The sequence below is a fragment of the Thamnophis sirtalis genome, unplaced genomic scaffold (assembly GCF_051295495.1).
Source record: "Thamnophis sirtalis isolate CommonGarterSnake01/CBP01778 unplaced genomic scaffold, rThaSir2_p1.2 scaffold_3, whole genome shotgun sequence".
Lineage (NCBI taxonomy): Eukaryota > Metazoa > Chordata > Lepidosauria > Squamata > Natricidae > Thamnophis > Thamnophis sirtalis.
The window spans coordinates 94974098-94992741 of NW_028261383.1; the positions used below are offsets into that span (position 1 = coordinate 94974098).

General features: G+C 37.0%; 1 long non-coding RNA gene across 1 annotated transcript in view; it reads left to right on the forward strand.

The window, feature by feature from the left end:
- The window catches only part of LOC106542660 (uncharacterized), a 51536-nt gene extending 35649 nt beyond the window's left edge, over nt 1-15887 (forward strand). The window contains exon 4 of the long non-coding RNA XR_015695961.1: nt 15200-15887. This is a non-coding gene — a long non-coding RNA (uncharacterized LOC106542660). The remainder of the gene's footprint in view (nt 1-15199) is intronic.
- Nucleotides 15888-18644: the final 2757 nt, after the last annotated feature.

Consider the following 18644-nt stretch of genomic DNA (forward strand, 5'->3'; position numbering starts at 1 on the left):
ATCCCCAGCATTATAGCCTTCTCCAGAGAGCTAGATCTTTGCATCACGTGTCCAAAGTAGGATATTTGGATCCTTTTCTTTTGTGCCTCAAAGGACAATTCTGGGTTAGTATATTATCTGGATTAATATATTATCTATTTGTTTGTTTTCTTAATTACCCATTTTAGAATCTTTCTCAATCCCAAAATTCCCAAAAATCTCTCTACCCGCTTCCTCAATGTCCAACTAACCACTACACCAAAGTGATTCTCCCCTAAAAACACCCATTTTGGATTTTGATTTTTTTATTGGTACAGATCCACATACTAAATTGTAGTTTAGGTTCCCAGCTTGAATTGAATTCTGTAACAGATTTATTCTAGACATTTTAGATTAGAACCCTATATTTAATTCCTTTAGTGAATTTAAATATTATGCTTTGAATTGTGCTTTGTTATGATGGATGTGTTCAGAAGTACACATGAATAATATCTTCTTTGAAAAACAAGGACTTTTCATGGGGTCAGGATAAGCAAAGCAATCACCAAACATGTTTTCTTTTAACATTTAAACAAATGTTCAGTTTAATAGAGTTTAAAAAGAACATGGAAGATGTTCTCATTTCCTGCTTCATAAAATTTTAGGGGGGGAAATCATTTATTAGATTTCAGAGAAATGAAGGTCTTTGAATTAATTAATTTCTTTTATTTTTCTTTTAATTTATTAAAAGTTTAAAGAAGAAAGATAAAAACTGATCCAAATGAATCAAAAAAAGAAAGGGAGACAGAAAGCTGAAAGCTAAAAGTGCAAGAATGTGGAAGGGAATAAAAGAAAAATTGAAAATAATGCAAAAAGATACACAGAAGTGGCTTCTGATCTTCTTCTGTACAGAAGTTACAAGTTCAGTTAAAAGTTACTCTTGCTTTAAAGTTACAACATAGACCTTCTTTCTATAATCTAACTTGTCTATGAGCTGACCACAAAAACCTCAGCTCGTCTAGTCTACTAGTGAGGAACAGCCATCAGGAGTGAAGTGGGTGATCTCGCAATCTCTCCTTTATCTGGAATGATCATGCTGGACAGAATTCACCATCTGGCCTCTGATTTCTGCAGCAGTGCCATCCCTGCTGTTTCAGTCCACCATAAATCGTACTAGTAGTTCTTGCCATTGCCTCTTCTTCAGCAACTGGGACCCATCTCTTAAATTCTTGACTGAGTCCTCAATTGACTTTGGCAATGTTTTTAAATCTCATTCTTTTTGCTACACCAGAGTCTGAATGCTGCAGAATCATAGCACATCTATGGACTTAGGAAAGCTACCATGCCAAACTTCAGCATCTGTTAGTTAACAGCAGCTCCCATAAGCACCACCTCACAATAAAAGTGAATAACTGCCAGGAAGATTTATAGCTTTATCTTGCTAAGCTCCCAGTCAGATAATTTTTCAATGTCCACTTTTTTTCTGCAGTATTGCATAAAATGGAATTTTATAATTTAGAGTTCAGCAAGATATTTCTTTCTTTCTGAGCTCAGGGATAGGGCAGGGAGTATTCAGACAGTGTAATGCAGTTACAGTGAGATATTATAATGGATTGTACTTTGTAAATATTTCTATTAATATAATTTATGTTTTCTTTTCTGCAATATAGAATGGAAGCAAATGCTAATTTTAAGTTGGGACAGAAATTTACATAAGGCTTGATCACAGTTCTAAAACTACTTTGGCAATCTGGCTAAATCTGTGAAATCAACATTTTTCTGTTTTCCTCTTTTCTGTGTCTATCCTGATTTTACACTTGTTTGATATTTTCATATGTGCATCTTTCCATTACAAAAAACATCTTAAAGGTAAAAGTAAAGGTAAAGGTTGCCCTCACACATATGTGCTAGTTGTTCCTGACTCTAGGGGGGTGCTGCTCATCTCCATTTCAAAGCTGAAGAGTCAGCACTGTCCAAAGATGTCTCCATGGTCATGTGGCCGGCATGACTAAACGCTGAAGGTGCATGGAACACTGTTACCTTCCCACCAAAGGTGGTTCCTATTTTTCTATTGGCATTTTTACATGCTTTCGAACTTCTAGGTTGGCAGAAACTGGGACAAGTAACAGGAGCTCACTCCATTACGCAGCACTAGGGATTCAAACCGCTGAACTGCTGACCATTCTGATCAACAAGCTCAGTGTCTTAGCCACCGAGCCACCACGTCCCATCAAAGATAGAAAAGGAAGAGAACAGTACAGAAAAAATGATGACTGGGCAGGTATTATACACATACATGCTTTTGCTTTTTGGTATGAAGATTGAAGTGGTTCTTCTGCAAAATGACTTGACTAGAATTCATTTTGAGAGCTCACTTGAGTCTTTCATTATTTTAATACCTAATATCATAACTCATCATTATTTAGTACCATGAAGTATGTGCTAATGCCTGGGACAATAGCTAGTTCGTTAATAGCTTCCTGAACATCATCAGGGAGAAAGCTGTCATTCCAAAGGACAGGTGCCACAATAGAGAAGATGTGTTTCCTGCATCACACTTAATAACATTGCTTGATTGATTGAACCAAAGCCCACCCATTCTGCCTAGTCTTACTAGACAGACAGAAATAATTTAAGAGACAAATGTTCTCTCAAATAATCAGGCCCTATGAATAGAACCCATAATGGTAATCAGTGCAGTATGAGGAGCATGGGCATAATAAGGCACATCCATCATTGTCTGTACCGTTTTATCCTAGATCAACTGTAGCATGACCAATGGTGCCTCTTAATTGTAACCTGGTCTGAAACCCAACTGAAACAATCCAGATAATCCATCTCCTCCAACTGAAGCTCAGCCACCTTCTCCATGATGTTCCCTTAAAAGGGAAGGTTAAATAATAAATGGAAAGTGTTCAGAATTGTTGGGTCCAGCAATAGCTTCTGGAGGAGGAGGTGCACTACTGCCTCCTTCCAAGCCTGATGAGACAAACTTCTCCCCCAAAGAAACAGATTTGGGGATCAATCTCAGGCAACCTTTTGTCCAGCCTTGATCCAACAGGAGTGATCTGAATCCAACAGATCATCGAGATCACATTCTAGAAGTTCCTGTCTAATTTCTCAGGAGTCAACAGTGTAAATTTGCTGTGATAACCGTAAAAAAAAACAGGCACCTCTATTGGATCTGTACAAATGAACTCCAACTCTGAATGAATTCATGAGACTTTATGTGGCAAATAGAAGAATAGTCCTTGCAATGGTCCGAGAGATGTTCCTCTGACTTTTTCTTCCCCAGCATTGAATAAGTCATCCTAAACATGGCTATGGTAGCTAGAATAATGGTGGAGAAATAATACTATATAAGGGCATCAAGAGCGAAAGAATAGCTGCACCAAAATTCTTGATTATTATAGGATAACAGCTTATAGGATAACATAAACAGTCATGGAAATTAGCTGCTTCGAAATATCTAAAAAGATCTAGTGATACATTCTGAAATACAATCCAATTTTGGGGGTTGAAATAATAAATTGTGAAAAATTGTGAATACATGCATTTTCTGTGTATTGACTTGGTTTTTCGAATTCCCAAAGTTGGCTGGGGCACAGAAACAGATGTTCTGTATAATTCTGATAATAAACACATTTCTTTTCTGCACTGGAAGTTCTCTCCCCACCTATAAAATTGTGAAAGAAAAGAAATAACTTTCACTTACTGTATATAATAAATCTCTGTGTTGCATAACAAAAATCTTTACATTTTTAGTTGAAACGTAGAGTTTTGCGGGTTTCTTGACATCCCTGAATATTTAATGAATGTAACTACTGTAGACCTTCCATGTGGTTAAGTACAATTGTGCTTTATATAAATTTTAGCTCCTTTGCAAAAAAAATAAAGTACCATTGTGCTGCACAGTGAGAAAGTATTTGAGATAAAGACCCACTAAAAGAAGCAAGAGAGAAAAAAACCCATGTAGTTAAACATTACTGACTAACAAAATGCAATCAATTTCATCCATTCTGAACTTAGACCCTCCCTCCCCCCTCCCCCTATCTCTCATATTTCCCTCCTATAATATATGCAACCAATTATTATCAATGATCCCAATGTTTGGAACTCAATATCAGTCAAAACAGAGCTGAAAGGGACCTTGGAGATCTTCTAGTCCAATTCCCTCTCAAGCAGGAGATCCTACACCATTTCAGACAAATGGCTATCCAGTCTCTTCTTAAAAACCTCCAGTGATGAAGCACCCAGAACTTCTGATGGCAAGCTGTTCCAGTAATTGTCCTCATTGTTAGGACGTTTCTCCTTAGGTCCAGGTTGCATCTCTCCTTGATTAGTTTCCATCCATTGTTTCTTGTCCTGCCTACAGGTGCTTTGGTGCATAAGTTGACCTCCCTTCTCTTTTTGGCAATTTCTCAGATACTGGAATACTGCTATCATATCATCCCTAGTCCTTCTTTTCTCTAGTTATCAAGTTATATTTCCAAGATAACTTGACCCATTGGAGAATCTTGTGCTGGAAACAGCTTAAAGTACGTTGTAGATTTCCAGTAATTCATTTGATCGGTGTCCCCTCTGATTCTGTTCTTCTCACAATGAGAAGAAAAATGTGAAGGGAAAAAGCATTTGTATCTGGTTTCACTTAATAAAGATTTCTTCTGGTTAGATCCTACAAAAACACAAACAGATTCAACAGCATTATTAGTTTGGCAACTGACCTTAACATACCTGAAGGATCACCTTTTCCCAAACGTCTCCATTTGGCTACACAGATCAAGCAGAATGGTCATGCTACAGATCCCATCAGCCACAAAATGTTGCCGGGTGGACACCAGAAGACAAACTTTTTCTGCAGTGACTCCTGCTCTATGTGACATCTTTCCTTCAGAGACTGGAATGGCCCCAATTCTGTTAGCCTTTCATAAGGCCCTAAAAACATGGCTATATTCCTGGGCCTAGGATGTTAAGGGCTCCATTTTCTAGCTGTATTGCTAACTAGCCAAATACCTTGCTGCTATGTATATTTAATCTGGATGTTTTAGTCCAGAGTCATTGTCTGATATGGGCTTTAGAAATTGAATAAACAAACAAATACGAATAAGTAATTATTTGTCTATATTCACATGTACAGCCCAGAATATATTCTTTTTCCAAAAGAATGGATTCTATCACCTTAAAAAAAAACAGCACACCAGAAAATTATTTACTGAGATAGCGGTATGAAAATAGAAATCCTGTGAAGCAAAAAAGCTAGAAGGCATGCAACTTTGTGCCATATTAATAGGTGCATGAAAAAGACAATTATTCCAAATATTTCAATGCTGTTTTTCAGCACTCCTCCCTCCAAACCCAAAGCCCTTTATATAAAAATTACAATGAATGCAGTAAAAAATAGGGAAATGTTAAAATAGGTAGAAACATTTAAAACACTGCTGTTCAGATAATTAATAAATAACAATCATTGGAACAGTAGGCAGGAAAAAAAAGATAGGAAAATCAAGAAAAGGTAAGATGTAAATTTATAAGGAAATACGGCACAATGGCAGCCCACCTAATTACCACTGGAAGCTTTTTCTCCACAAGATGAGTGTCACTACTAAGAATGCTGCCTTCTGCACTGTGACCAAATTAACACCACCAGCTGGACCAGACGAAAATGAAAAGCCAATGATTCCCCAGATAATGTGGTTCAGACTAAAATCTGTCACGTTCCGGCGTTCACATTGCATACAAACAGAGATTCAGTTTGTTTGTTGAAAAACTTTTATCTCTATCTAAGAAACTATGTGATAACGAGCACTAAATGACAATGATACAAAGGTAATCAAATCCAAGTCAGTTCTAACCAAGTTAATACCATCACCCATATATATATATGGATGGAAGCAGTGGACCTCCTCCCATATTTGGGCATACCAGGGGTTGTAACTCTAAATACATACCCACTCCCTGGCTCAGCTGATAAGGAGAAGAACCCTGTGGCTCAATGGTTAACACATCTGCCTAAGATGACATACAGCACAGGTTCTAATCCCAGTAAAGGTATGGCTAGCTGATGAGAGCTAAATAGCTTGAAATAGATACTAGTCTCCCTTTATTTATATTGCATGTTGCTACATGTTTCAAAGATTATCTAAGTGCCACTTGTAGATTCTGGAAACCCTAAATTTAAGTTTATCACTGTTATGAAAAGAACATTTATAACAAAATTATTGAATAAGTGAAAAGATAACCTCTGACAAACTGTTTGAAACAATTCTAACTTGCTCACTTGGAAGAAACACCCATAAACCAAATCTCGTAAATTACTATACCCACATACAACTCACATCAAACTATTTTCCAAAGCACCAATAGGCAAGACAAGAAACAATGGTTGGGAGGGCGTGGCTGACATCGCTACGATACGACATGCAATCTTGGAGCTCCAGGACTGCTGTTGATATCTCTGTTGCTGGACGGTCCTTTTTGGACCTAAACCGTCCTTTAGAGACGGTGATAGAGAAGGGCACATCCTGCTCATCTCAGGGGCATCACAATGCCCCTGATCGATCCAGGAGAAGCTCTTTTTTCTGGCTACAAGAGACGCAGCCATTGAGGCTGCAGAAGGTTGGGACAGACCCCTGAAGTGGAAGCAGAACAGGAGAGAGTGTGTGTCAAAAATGGTGAGAAAAAAATTACTATTAGAGAAGAGAACACCCCAAAAGACTTAGAGTTAAATTAAAATTGAAGACAGAAGAAAGCAAGAGGTGAATTAAGCCTGGATTAAAACTATTGTGTTATCTTTTTCACTTTAATTTTGTTTCTTTCCATGGATGGAATTTTTACAAATTCCTTTTACTTTTAAATTGGACTGGTCTTTTTTCCCCTTCTTCTATTTTTCTCCATTTTTTGTATTTGTGGATTAAAATTCTCTTTCCTCTCAAGGCTCAGCTGGATCGTAACTTTTAAGCATTTTTTTCTCTCTTTTTGATCCAGAGATTAAAGAGAGAGGTAAAATCAGAGAAAAAAAAGTAACACTGCCACCTAGAGGCTGGAGGCTTGGTAACATCTGATATTACAAGGCTATTAAACACATTTTGTTTATACAGGTGCCCTTTGGAGTAAAGAGAAAGCTTTGACTTGAAATATTACACTGAATTTGTTTGAAACCTAGCAAAAAGCCTTGGATATCTTAGTGGCAGTGTATACAACCTGGAAAAATGGTGCAACGTGAAGAAGAAAATGAATTAACATTACAAATAATTATATTAGAAATTCAAAAAGTACTAAAGTACTAATAAGCACAGAGAGAATTGATAAGGGATTTGAGATTATAGAACAAAACACAGAAAGAATGGAGGGAAGAGTTGAGAATATTTACAAAATATGTAACAATGATGAAACTTGAGAACAGAATTCAAAAAATTGCAGAGAAATATGAACAAAGTGATAAGAAAATTGTTGACACCGACAGCAAACCGAGAGTAGAGGGAAATGATATGTGTGAAATACTGAAAGGAGAGATCGACGAACTGGAACTCTATCTCAGACTTCAAAACATAGATGAAGAAAGGGGAGAAAATTTGGCAGAAACAATGAGAGTAATTTTGGCAGAAGCACCAGTGATAACTAAAAGCAAGCTGATGGAAGGAACAAATGGAGGGTTTCGACTTTCTATAAGATATGGAATAAATAACAAGTTGCCAAGAGAAGTCCACATAAGACTTATCAAGAAAACACTTAGAATACAGATTCTACAAATGTCAAGAAATATTGGACTGCACTACTACTGGAAGGATACAGGATGATGAAATGAAATGTCACAATAAAATTAAATTAAACTTAGTTAAACTTTGAGTATTATGTATAAGACAAAGTAATAATAGTTATAGTCAAATAAATGATTAACAATGATAATAATGCATTTATATATACTAGATTGATAATATGAATATGAAATTGCAAGTGGGACTATATAGATGATGTTGAAAAGCTTTTTTAAAAAAATAAAAGATAAACAATTTTATATAGAATAGAATATAAAGACGTAATATCATTGGATGATTTCAGGACGATGTAATGAAATGCCATAATATAAATTTACTTTAAATTTAGTATGGTTCATATAAAAATAATGTAATAGTAGCTATAAATGAATGTTTAATAATCATAATAATTGTATACATATATATTAAATTGATGATACTAATAATGGAAAAAACTTGAAATTGGAAATTATTAGATAATGTTACCAATACTAAAATAATAGAATGATTTAGAATAGGATATAAAAATACTTTATTATTTGATATATTGAAGATGATATAATGAATTATTATAATATAAATGAATTCATATTTAGAATACCTTGTTTATAATGAAGAAACAATAGTAATTATCAAACAAATGAAGTACTATAATAATAATGTATACAAATATATTTGATTGACAATATGTGACTTTAGATAAAGTATAAGTGATGACTATGGAAAGGATGCACAAAAACCTTGTAACCAATTGACACACTGTACGTAATTGAAGATGTTTTTATATTACATGCCTTGTTTGTTTATGTTTGTTTAAAAATAAAAAAATATTAATTAAAAAAAAAGAAACAATTGTTGGAAACTAACCAAGGAGAGAAGCAATCTAGAACTAAGGAGACATTTCCTATTAGTGAGAGCATTTAACCAATAGAATAAGTTGCCTTCAGACATTGGGGGTACACTATCAAAAAGAGACTGGATAACTATTTGTCTGAAATTATATATGGTCTCTTGCTTGAGCAGGGGGTTCGACTAGATGACCTCAGAGGTCCCTTCCAACTCTATTATTCTATGTTCTGTATACTTGTATTTGTCATTGGAAGAGAAGTTTCTATGTCTTCTAATAGGTAAATATTTATGCTCCTAAGCAAAATCTGTATATAAAGATATAATGAAAGGTAAATATTTGCGGTCCTAAGCAAAATCTCTATATAAAGATGTAATCTGAATTAATGCATTTTGTAATAATTTAGCTGCCTCTTTTCCCAGAATAAAATTGGAATAAAGGAGCATCATGTAAACCTTTGGGATATTATCTAATCAAGTAAAAATAGTTCAAAAACTCTGTTACATATTCTGCATGGTAAAATTAATACAAGGAAGAGAATTGTGCATGCCACCTTCTTCCTACTATTCAGCAAATCTGTCTCTTATTTTGGATGTCTAATTATACAGGCTTCCTGATATCCCTATATCTATTCTTTCTATATCTATCCCTTCCCTATATCTATTCTTTCTTTCTTTCTTTCTTTCTTTCTTTCTTTCTTTCTTTCTTTCTTTCTTTCTTTCTTTCTTTCTTTCTTTCTTTCTTATTGAACAGGAACAGGTGCAAATGAAGAGAGGTTTAGAATTATACAAAAATCTGGGAAGAGGAACATATGTGATGCTCCAAAGAGATTTACATTTAGCAGAATCACAGACCAAGTCATTTTCTTCCTTGTACACTAAGAGCAACGGTGGCACAGTGGTTAGAGTACAGTACTGGAGGCTACTTCTGCTGCCTGCCCACTGCCTGCAATTTGGCAGTTTAAATCTCACCAGGCTCAAGGTTGACTCATCCTTCCAAGGTGGGTAAAATGAAGACCTAGATGGTGACTCTGTAAACAACTTAGAGAGGGCTGTAAAGCACTGTAAAGCGGTATATAAGTCTAAGTGCTATTGTTATCTTCTTGATTCACTTTGCCTGGTAGAACACCTAAAGGAAGTTCATAGTTCTGACAACTGAGGCTTATTTAATTCTTCTTATTCTTCCATAGTGGCACATTGCTTCTAAAGCAGGACCCTTTCTTCATTACTTTTTATTTGTTCAGCTCTTCCAGCCTCCCATAAGGCTGGCATATTCTTTTTCACAGAGAAATGGGAAAGCTCATTCTATTACTATGGTGCTGAGGGTCATTAACATTCTCTGAGCCTTTTAGGTTCTCATTTATATGAGAAATGATGCCTAAAAATAGGGGATAAGTGAAGTAAATGGCATTTTAAATGGCTAAATTTGTTCTCATTGCCACTAATACAGGCACATGCTCGTTTTTTTTAAAAGAACAGCTCAATAAACAAATGAATAAAGCAGTCTCATTTATTTTATTTTCTCTTAATTAGCTAAATACAGTAAAAGTAAAGACTGATGTCCAACATGAGCTTATTGCGGCACTGAAATATTTACCATGTGCTCATAAAAAAATATAAGTAAGTTGTGCCAATTCATTGGGAATCATTTTCTTGTTAAGAAAAACTTATTGTAATTTTTAATATGTTGCAGGTCCTGCTGTGGCCAAAATGTAGTTTACTTAAAGCAACCAAATGCTTTGAAGATACAGCATAATTATATTTGCATGCATACAAACAACATATAAATTAGATCCAGAAAAGCTTGGCACCTTGCTGAATAGCCATCTGCAAAACCAAAACCAAGGCTTGCATACCTCTGGCCCATTACACTACAAGGCATAGAAAGGCCAATGCAAAATAAAGAAAAAGACAGACCCAGTGGAAATTATAGTGTGACTTTGGAATATTTTAGACAAACTCATTTACGTATGTTATATTATTTTAGGTCACTCAGAGCCAGTTTGGTGTAGTGGTTAAGGCACCAGGCTAGAAACCCATCTAGTTTCACCTTAGTCACAAACCCGCTGGGTGACCTAGAGCAATCACTAGAAGAAGGCAATGGCAAACCAATTCTGAAAAAAAAAATCACCAACAAAACTGCATGGATTTTGCCCAATTAGTCTCTGAAAATGGGACATGATTGAGAAGTAGAAGAAGAAGGGTGGGGGGAAAAGAAGGAAGGAAGGAGAAAGTGCAGTGTGCCATAGTATTTTTTAGATATGGCCAATGAATAGAACAATTTGGTTTACTGATCTACAGGACTTGGTGAAGTTTACTCTCTATTACCATTCAGGGGTATTTCAACTTGCTGTGAATGTTTACTTAGAAAGGCACTTCAAGGAATTCAGATGTACGGGGGAAGCATCTCATAGGTTTGGTGGTCAGTGCAGTTTATATGTGAAAGATGACTAGGAACATTCTCTAAATCTGATTTCAAGGATTCAAGACTTGGCCCCAGTGGATTTGGGGATGGGGACAAGGGGTTCAGAAAAGTAGAGAACCCTATTTTTTGAGCAGAAATTCACTCATCTACCTTTGAGGAAGCTAGAAGAACTATTCCAACTGGGAACATTTTTCCTTTCACATTCTTGACTACAGTGGTCACTCACTCAGCACCTCCCTCTGATCCCCAGCTTCAGTTAATTGGGTCCCAGTCCCCCCCCCAATGTATTATAAGAATTGCTTTACATCTTAGCTTGGTCCAGATGGCCCAGTAAATTAAGATGTTCTGCTCTGGGTGTCTGTTTCCTTCAAAGAGGCTTTTGCAAGATCCTTTTTGCTTAAATATATAAATAAAGGCTTTCTAAAATGAATGGTCAAATGTGAGTTTAAAGAACTGTGAAATTATTAGATAATGGGGTGATTACCATCCCTCATCTTATGCCAGTGAAAGTCTTCTAAATGAAGATGAGTTCATGAGTTCATACAATCATTAATTACAGAGAAAATCCTATAGTTCTTCATGTCAGGCTCTTCTAGCGAGATCTTAATTCCCCCCCCCCCCCATAATTAGTTTAATTCATCTCCAAACCGTAGATAATACATTCTGGTAATTATTCAGCTTATTTTGAGCAAGAGGAAGAAATATTCCATCAGTGTTCAGAAATTGTACAATATGGGCATTGTATATTTATTTCTTTATTTAAATGTAAATACTATCAAATCATCAAATAAAATAAGATGCAGTCTCAAAGATATATTTTAAATGCCCACTAAAGTCAGGACTTTCTTTGAAAATTGCTAACACAGCTACTAGTGTTCTAACTCTGGTCAGCAATAGCAATAGCAGTAGACTTATATACCGCTTCATAGGCCTTTCAGGCCTCTCTAAGCGGTTTACAGAGAGTCAGCATATTGCCCCCAACAATCTGGGTCCTCATTTTACCCACCTCGGAAGGATGGAAGGCTGAGTCAACCCTGAGCCGGTGAGATTTGAACCGCTGACCTGCTGATCTAGCAGTAGCCTGCAGTGCTGCATTTAACCACTGCGCCACCTTGGCTGTGGCGAGTGCTGATATTTATTTATAAACCCTATATAGCATGACTATATCCATCACATTGTGTCCAAATCTCCATCAGGAGCTTACAACAGCCCAATGTTTGATAATTTTTTTTTGAACCACGTATTTGCCATACATATGATTATAGCTCGGTGGTGAAATTCAAAAATTTTCTCTACCAGTTCTATGGGCATGGCTTGGTAGGCATGGCTTGGTGGGATGGTCATGTGACTGGGTGGGAGTGGCCAACTTTTTTTTAAAACCATTTTTAGCACTTTTAAAATACCAGTTCTCCCGAATCAGTAGTTAGAAAATGCTAAAAAAGTTAAAGAAATCATTCCGACGATCGTGCGGTACAGCTGATTGTCAGAACTTTTTTTTTTAACTTTTTAAGCATTTTTTAACTACTGGTTCAGGCAAACCAGTAGCATTTTTACTACCAGTTTAGACAAACCAGCCTGACCTGGTAGCATTTCACCCCTGCTATAGCTGGAAACTCCTTGCCAAGTCTACAACTTTGATCTGAACATTTATGGAGTATCTACTCTGGATATCAAGGGAGGTTAGACTAGGACTACCCACACATTTCAGAACAGAATCCCCAACCAGCAAACTATGTTCTGCAGTCCCATATTCTACGATAATGAGAAAAAAGTTATCTTAGAACTTCAGAGACTTTTACGCATGCAAATTATAGTTTCAAGGACTTTCTATTCCCAAAGGATGGATATTTATATATTTTCTTCATATGACAGTGCTAGGATAATTTGATACCTTTATGTTGTCAAGACCTGGAATTATAATCTAACCTATCTATTCTGTATGTACTAGGAGGGGATGATGGGAATTATAGTCTAAAACGCTGGAAGGCGTAGGTGGGAGATGGCATTTACATAATATCTATTCTGCAAGTCATATAGCTTTAAAAGTACTTTTTGCACATGAGGTCACACTTTTATTAGAAATGCCATAGAAATAATCAAACCATTTTAACAGCTGTTAGAGAATGGTATATTGACAACAGTTATGAATAAGCGTTGAATGTTGGAAAGTGGGTAAGTGCCTGAAAATAAAACAGTTTACTTATCCCTTGTGTAAAATCATATTTTATTAGTGAAGAGCTTGGTTTTAACAGGGGATATGATTTTATATCTTACTGTATATCTCTATTTAATCTTGGATAATTGGTTGAAAGAAAACTTGCAAGGACAGAAACCTTTTTGGCAAAGAGCAGAAGAGTCACGAAAGGAGTAGATAAGGGCTTTAAGAGGTCCTTGAGATCCTTAAATATATCTAATTGTCTAGTTCATCTCACATTGAGCTGTATTATCCTTTTAAATTGTTATTGGCCAGTTTATGCTCAATGCAATGAGTATGGGTTCTTTATAGAAATGCTAGTTGAGGTAAGGCTTTGTACTGTAGCTAATAAAACTGCTGCTAGGCTAAGCAATGACACATAGACACATACATACGGACATATCCAAATACAAAAACCCTCAAAGTTCCCTAGGGACTATTTTAATCTGAGGCTCAGGGCACAATTTCAAGTTTTTAAAGGGAAATGTTGATTCACTTGTTGTTTGAAGGTCTATTTTTGCATATATTTAGCACTAAATCAGAATGGGGAGATATGTTCTTTGAAGTATTATAATCACACATATTCTGATAAATAAGCAGGGAGAACTGTATTTCCATTTTTCCTGAATACAATCTGTTTGTATTTTGGATTTCTGGACATGTCAGTGGGAAAAGGAGCTGCTAAACATTTGTTAATTCAGTCTGGATATTCCTCTTCTGATGAAAATTTTGCTAAGATAAGACCCAGTTTTCTCCCATTTTTTTGCCTTTATGATCTCTATGCATTACACTTTTATTTATTTATTTATTTATTTATTTATTTATTTATTTATTTATTTATTTATAGGGTTTGTATGCCGCCCACTCTCGAGAGACTCAGGGCGGCTTACAGATAAAAAGGAAGGGGGAACATACAAAAATTAAAAAACAACATTAAAATTCCACAATATTCATAGCTTAGGATGGGGCTGGAAAGATCAACAGCCCCAGGCCTGCCGGAACAGCTAGGTCTTGGTCGCTTTGCAGAAGGCCGGAAGGGTAGTAAGGGTCAGGATCTCCACGGGAAGATCGTTCCATAGGGCTGGAGCAGCTACAGAGAAGGCCCTCCCCGGGGAGTTGCCAGCCGACATTGACCGGCAGATGGAATCCAGAGGAGGCCTAGTCTGTGGGATCTTATGGGTCTCTGGGAGGTAAATGGCAGGAGGCGGTCTCTCATGTAACCAGGTCCTATACCATGTAGGGCTTTAAAAGTAACAACTAGCACCTTGAAGCATGTCCAGAGACAATGGGAAGCCAGTGCAGCTTGCGGAGGATAGGTGTAACGTGGGTGTACCTAGGTACGCCCACTATTGCTCGCACGGCTGCATTCTGGACTAACTGAAGTCTTCGAACACTCTTCAAGGGCAGCCCCATGTAGAGCGCGTTACAGTAATCTAGTCTTGAGGTGACGAGGGCGTGAGTGACCATCCAAAGGGCCTCCCGGTGCAGATAGGGTCGCAACTGGTGCACCAGGCGAACCTGGGCAAAGCCCCCCCCCCCGATCACAGCTGAATCATATACTGTATATAATTCATGTTAGAATGTTCCCAGCTGTAGAGGATTTTTTTTTTTGGTGGAGAACCTCACCTTCGAGTGTATATGCTTGTTCTTAAAAATTCAAGCTAGTCTAGTCCTTTTCCAATGGCCACTCTGGCAATGACATTTGAGTACTTCTTCATAGCTATTTTAACACTGGAGAATGTGTTCTTTTCATTCCTGGATTCTATAATTCCGCCTTTTTGAAGGAAATTTGTGGAGGAAATTGAAATGAGAGTTATCTTCTACCTCTTTTAACTCTCTTTGGCCAGAGACCTATGGTAGTTAGGAAAAGCATATAGTGTGGCAGCAAATTGCCATCTAACAAAAGGATACCGTTATCTGCCTTTGGGAAGGGTTTGTTAGGGGATAGTTGTCTACATTGTTAAAAATTTACAAAGCAAGTTGCAAAGTAATAATGTATTGTGTTTTCCTATACTTCTGCAGGAAAAGGCTATGTTTAATGCCTGCTACGGACTCATGCATAGAAGGCATAACAGCATTCTGTGATTTTGGACCAAATGGAAGAGGTCTATTTCCAAATTTCAAATAAATCACACTATATGATAGTTATTTGGTAGTGTTTGTAAATAAGGCTGATGTGATGGCCTTTAAGCAATTTCGGTGCACGGGCAGCTGTTAACTGTCTGGATACAAAAAAATGAAGCATACTTCTATAGACTACTTGTGCAGAAAAACAGCATAGTAATGCAATTTTATCTCCATAATGGGCTGATTGTGTGACAATACTAACCTTAAGTGATTTGGTAGCTTCTGATATTGCCTTTGTTGTAGTTGTTGTTATCAGCAAAATTATTATTATGACTTACACACCAACCACCTCTAGCACCCAGACACAATGCTGTAATTTCCCTTTTTTTTCTCTCCACTAAATTTGGCAGTGCTGATTCAGTGGGTGATCTTGATTCTTCAGAGCAATGGGGACTGCGGTTATTCCCAAATCAACATACAAAAGAAGGCAATTACAAGAGTCGGAACAACCAGTCAATTATGGGTGTTTACTGAGCAGTCTATGTTTCTCAACACAACACAATGGACACAAGAGGGTTGTCAATGTATTTAGGTAGAAAAGAAGAATACACTGGATATTGAACATGTTTTGACTCACTCTTCCATTGATAGAAGAAGGTGAAACAAATGAAAACATACTACTGGTTAAAAAAACAAAAACTCCGCCATTTTATGAAATCAAAGAAATCTTCAGAGAATTATAAGCTTTTTAATATATTTCTTGAAAAAGGAAAAGTAGTTGTATGGGTTTTTAAAATGTAAGGGTTAAATGTTTTTGAAAGCACTTGACAAAAAGTCTTTAAGATATTTTAGCAGAGGTGGGATAAAGTATGTGTTCTCAAAAGTGGGTTTTTTCCCCCTGCTACTTCTGATTGAATAATAGTGTAACAACTCAACAATCAAATGGAGCTCAAGAACCACAAAACTACTTAATAATTTGGTTTCTGAGCTTACAAAGATTTGTGGCTGACAGATAATGTGAATCACCAAGGCAACCAATTCTGACAACTCTTTCTAAACAGTTCTTGCCCTCATTCACATTAGTTAAGATTATCAACATTAGATAACATTATATAATTATATCTCCTTCTATGATCGGAGCCTTGACAAGACAAAGGGGCTTGTGTGGTTAAATGAAATCATGGGCTGTGTTGTTAGATATGTATCTGTCCAGAAGGGTCTCCCATAGTGAACAGGCCAGACTAACACTAATCTCATCTGCTAACTGGCACTGGACCAGCATAGCAGATTATGGTCTATTCCTTCCACATGCCAATATAACCTCAAAAATGGCCCACATTCCCCGTAGGCCCTAGGGACACTACCCATGGCAGTGGGAAGACTTGCCTGAAGGTAGAGGGTGCTAAGAATCACTGGGTTAAATCAGGCTGCCTTTCGACTTTGCACATGGGAACAGTCAACATTTGAACAATGAAAGCAGACATTTGACTAGAAGAATTGCTGATCAAACTAAAAAAATATGCATTGGTATATCATTGGATTATGCGGAACATGACAAAAAGTTGAAAATTTAGTTGAACTTGATAGGACTGAGCATTTATTCCATTTATTTATACATTTATACATTAGAGGTGCCAAAGATGGATGATGTGGTGACGTTGGTTATCTCATCAACTAAAAGCTGAAAGACTCTGTAGTAAAATTTGAATATATCAGACAGAGTAGCCCAATGCATCATTCAATTGAACAAACAATACAAGTTTTAAATCATCCAAGCTTACGTGCCATAATAAGCTATAGTGATGATGAGGCTGAAGAGTTTTACAACGCTCTACATGGGGCTGCCCCTGAAAAGTGTTCAAAGACTACAACTAGTCCAGAATGCAGCCGCGCGAGCGATACTGGGTGTACCAAGGTACACCCACATTACACCTATCCTCCGCAAGCTGCACTGGCTCCCTATCGGTCTCCGAGCGCGATTCAAGGTGCTGGTCATTATCTTTAAAGCCCTACATGGCCTAGGACCCAGATATCTGTGAGACTGTCTTCTGCCGCATACCTCCCAACGGCCGATAAGATCGCACAGGGTGGGCCTTCTCCAGGTGCCGTCAGCCAGACAATGTTGGCTGGCGGCTCCCTGGGGGAGAGCCTTCTCTGTAGCCGCTCCGACCCTATGGAATGAACTACCCACAGAGATCCAGACCCTACCCACTCTCATGGCCTTCCGAAAGGCTATCAAGACCTGGCTATTCCGGCAGGCCTGGGGCTGTTGACCTCATGACCGAGGTCCAGCCCTGATTAGACTAGGTGCATGATGTGGGTTTTTTCTTTTAATCTGTTTTCCTCCGTTTTTTTAAACTCTTTACTTTTTAAAAATTTATTTTCTGTAAGCCGCCCGGAGTCCTTCGGGATTGGGCAGCCTATAAATTTATTAAATCAAATCAAATCAACGATGTGGCCTGCCTTCAAGGCACCAAAAAATGCTGGTACAAAATACTAATGGGTGACTTTAATGCAAGAATAAGAAGAACAATACAAGGAAAAGGACTGGCCCTATGGAAGTAGTGAATGAGATAATAGAGGTGACAGACTAGTAGATTTTGCTTAAGGACAGGATCTTTGCATCATTAACTCATTTTACAAGAAAAAAGCTAGCAGGAAGTGGAAGAGTCGATCCGGGTACACAAGTGAAATTGACTACATCATGTCAAGTGATAAACCATATCCTGCCAATTGTACTATCATCAGTCATTTTTAACATTGGAAGTGACCATAGAATGGTATGAGCTAAAGTGAAGATAAGATATGTCAAAAAGAGCATATGAAAATCATAAAGAAGTCACTAAAAATAAAAATAGTGGTAAGTTTTTAGAGGAGAACAGTGATTTTAAGTTTAATCTGTCAAATCGCTTTGTTCTTTTGCAAGATTTGGAAGAGATGAACATTATGGACCAAAATGAACAAATAGTCAAAAACATCCTTGAATCTGCTACATGTATAAGTACCGTTAGAAAAACACTTGGTACAGTCAAAAATATCTGATGAAATGATTGATTTAATGAAAAAATGATGGACAATGAAGAATATCAGAAGTTTCACTAATAAACTGGAGTACGTTGAACTTTGTAAGACCAAAAGAAAACATATCCAAGAAGAAACATGTCAGTTTAACATGAAGGTTGTGAAAAAGGCAACTGAAGAAAACAAAGGGATTAACAGAGCAAAATGCAAGCTTTTAAATAGAAGAAAGAAGGTGTTTACATGAAAACACAAAGATGGCTCTGTGTGTAGAACAAGACAGGAAATATTAGAAATAATTGGAAAATTCTATTCAGAGCATTACAAAAACACTCAAAAGTAACAAACACCCACAAAAGAGGATATGTGAGATATTCTAGTG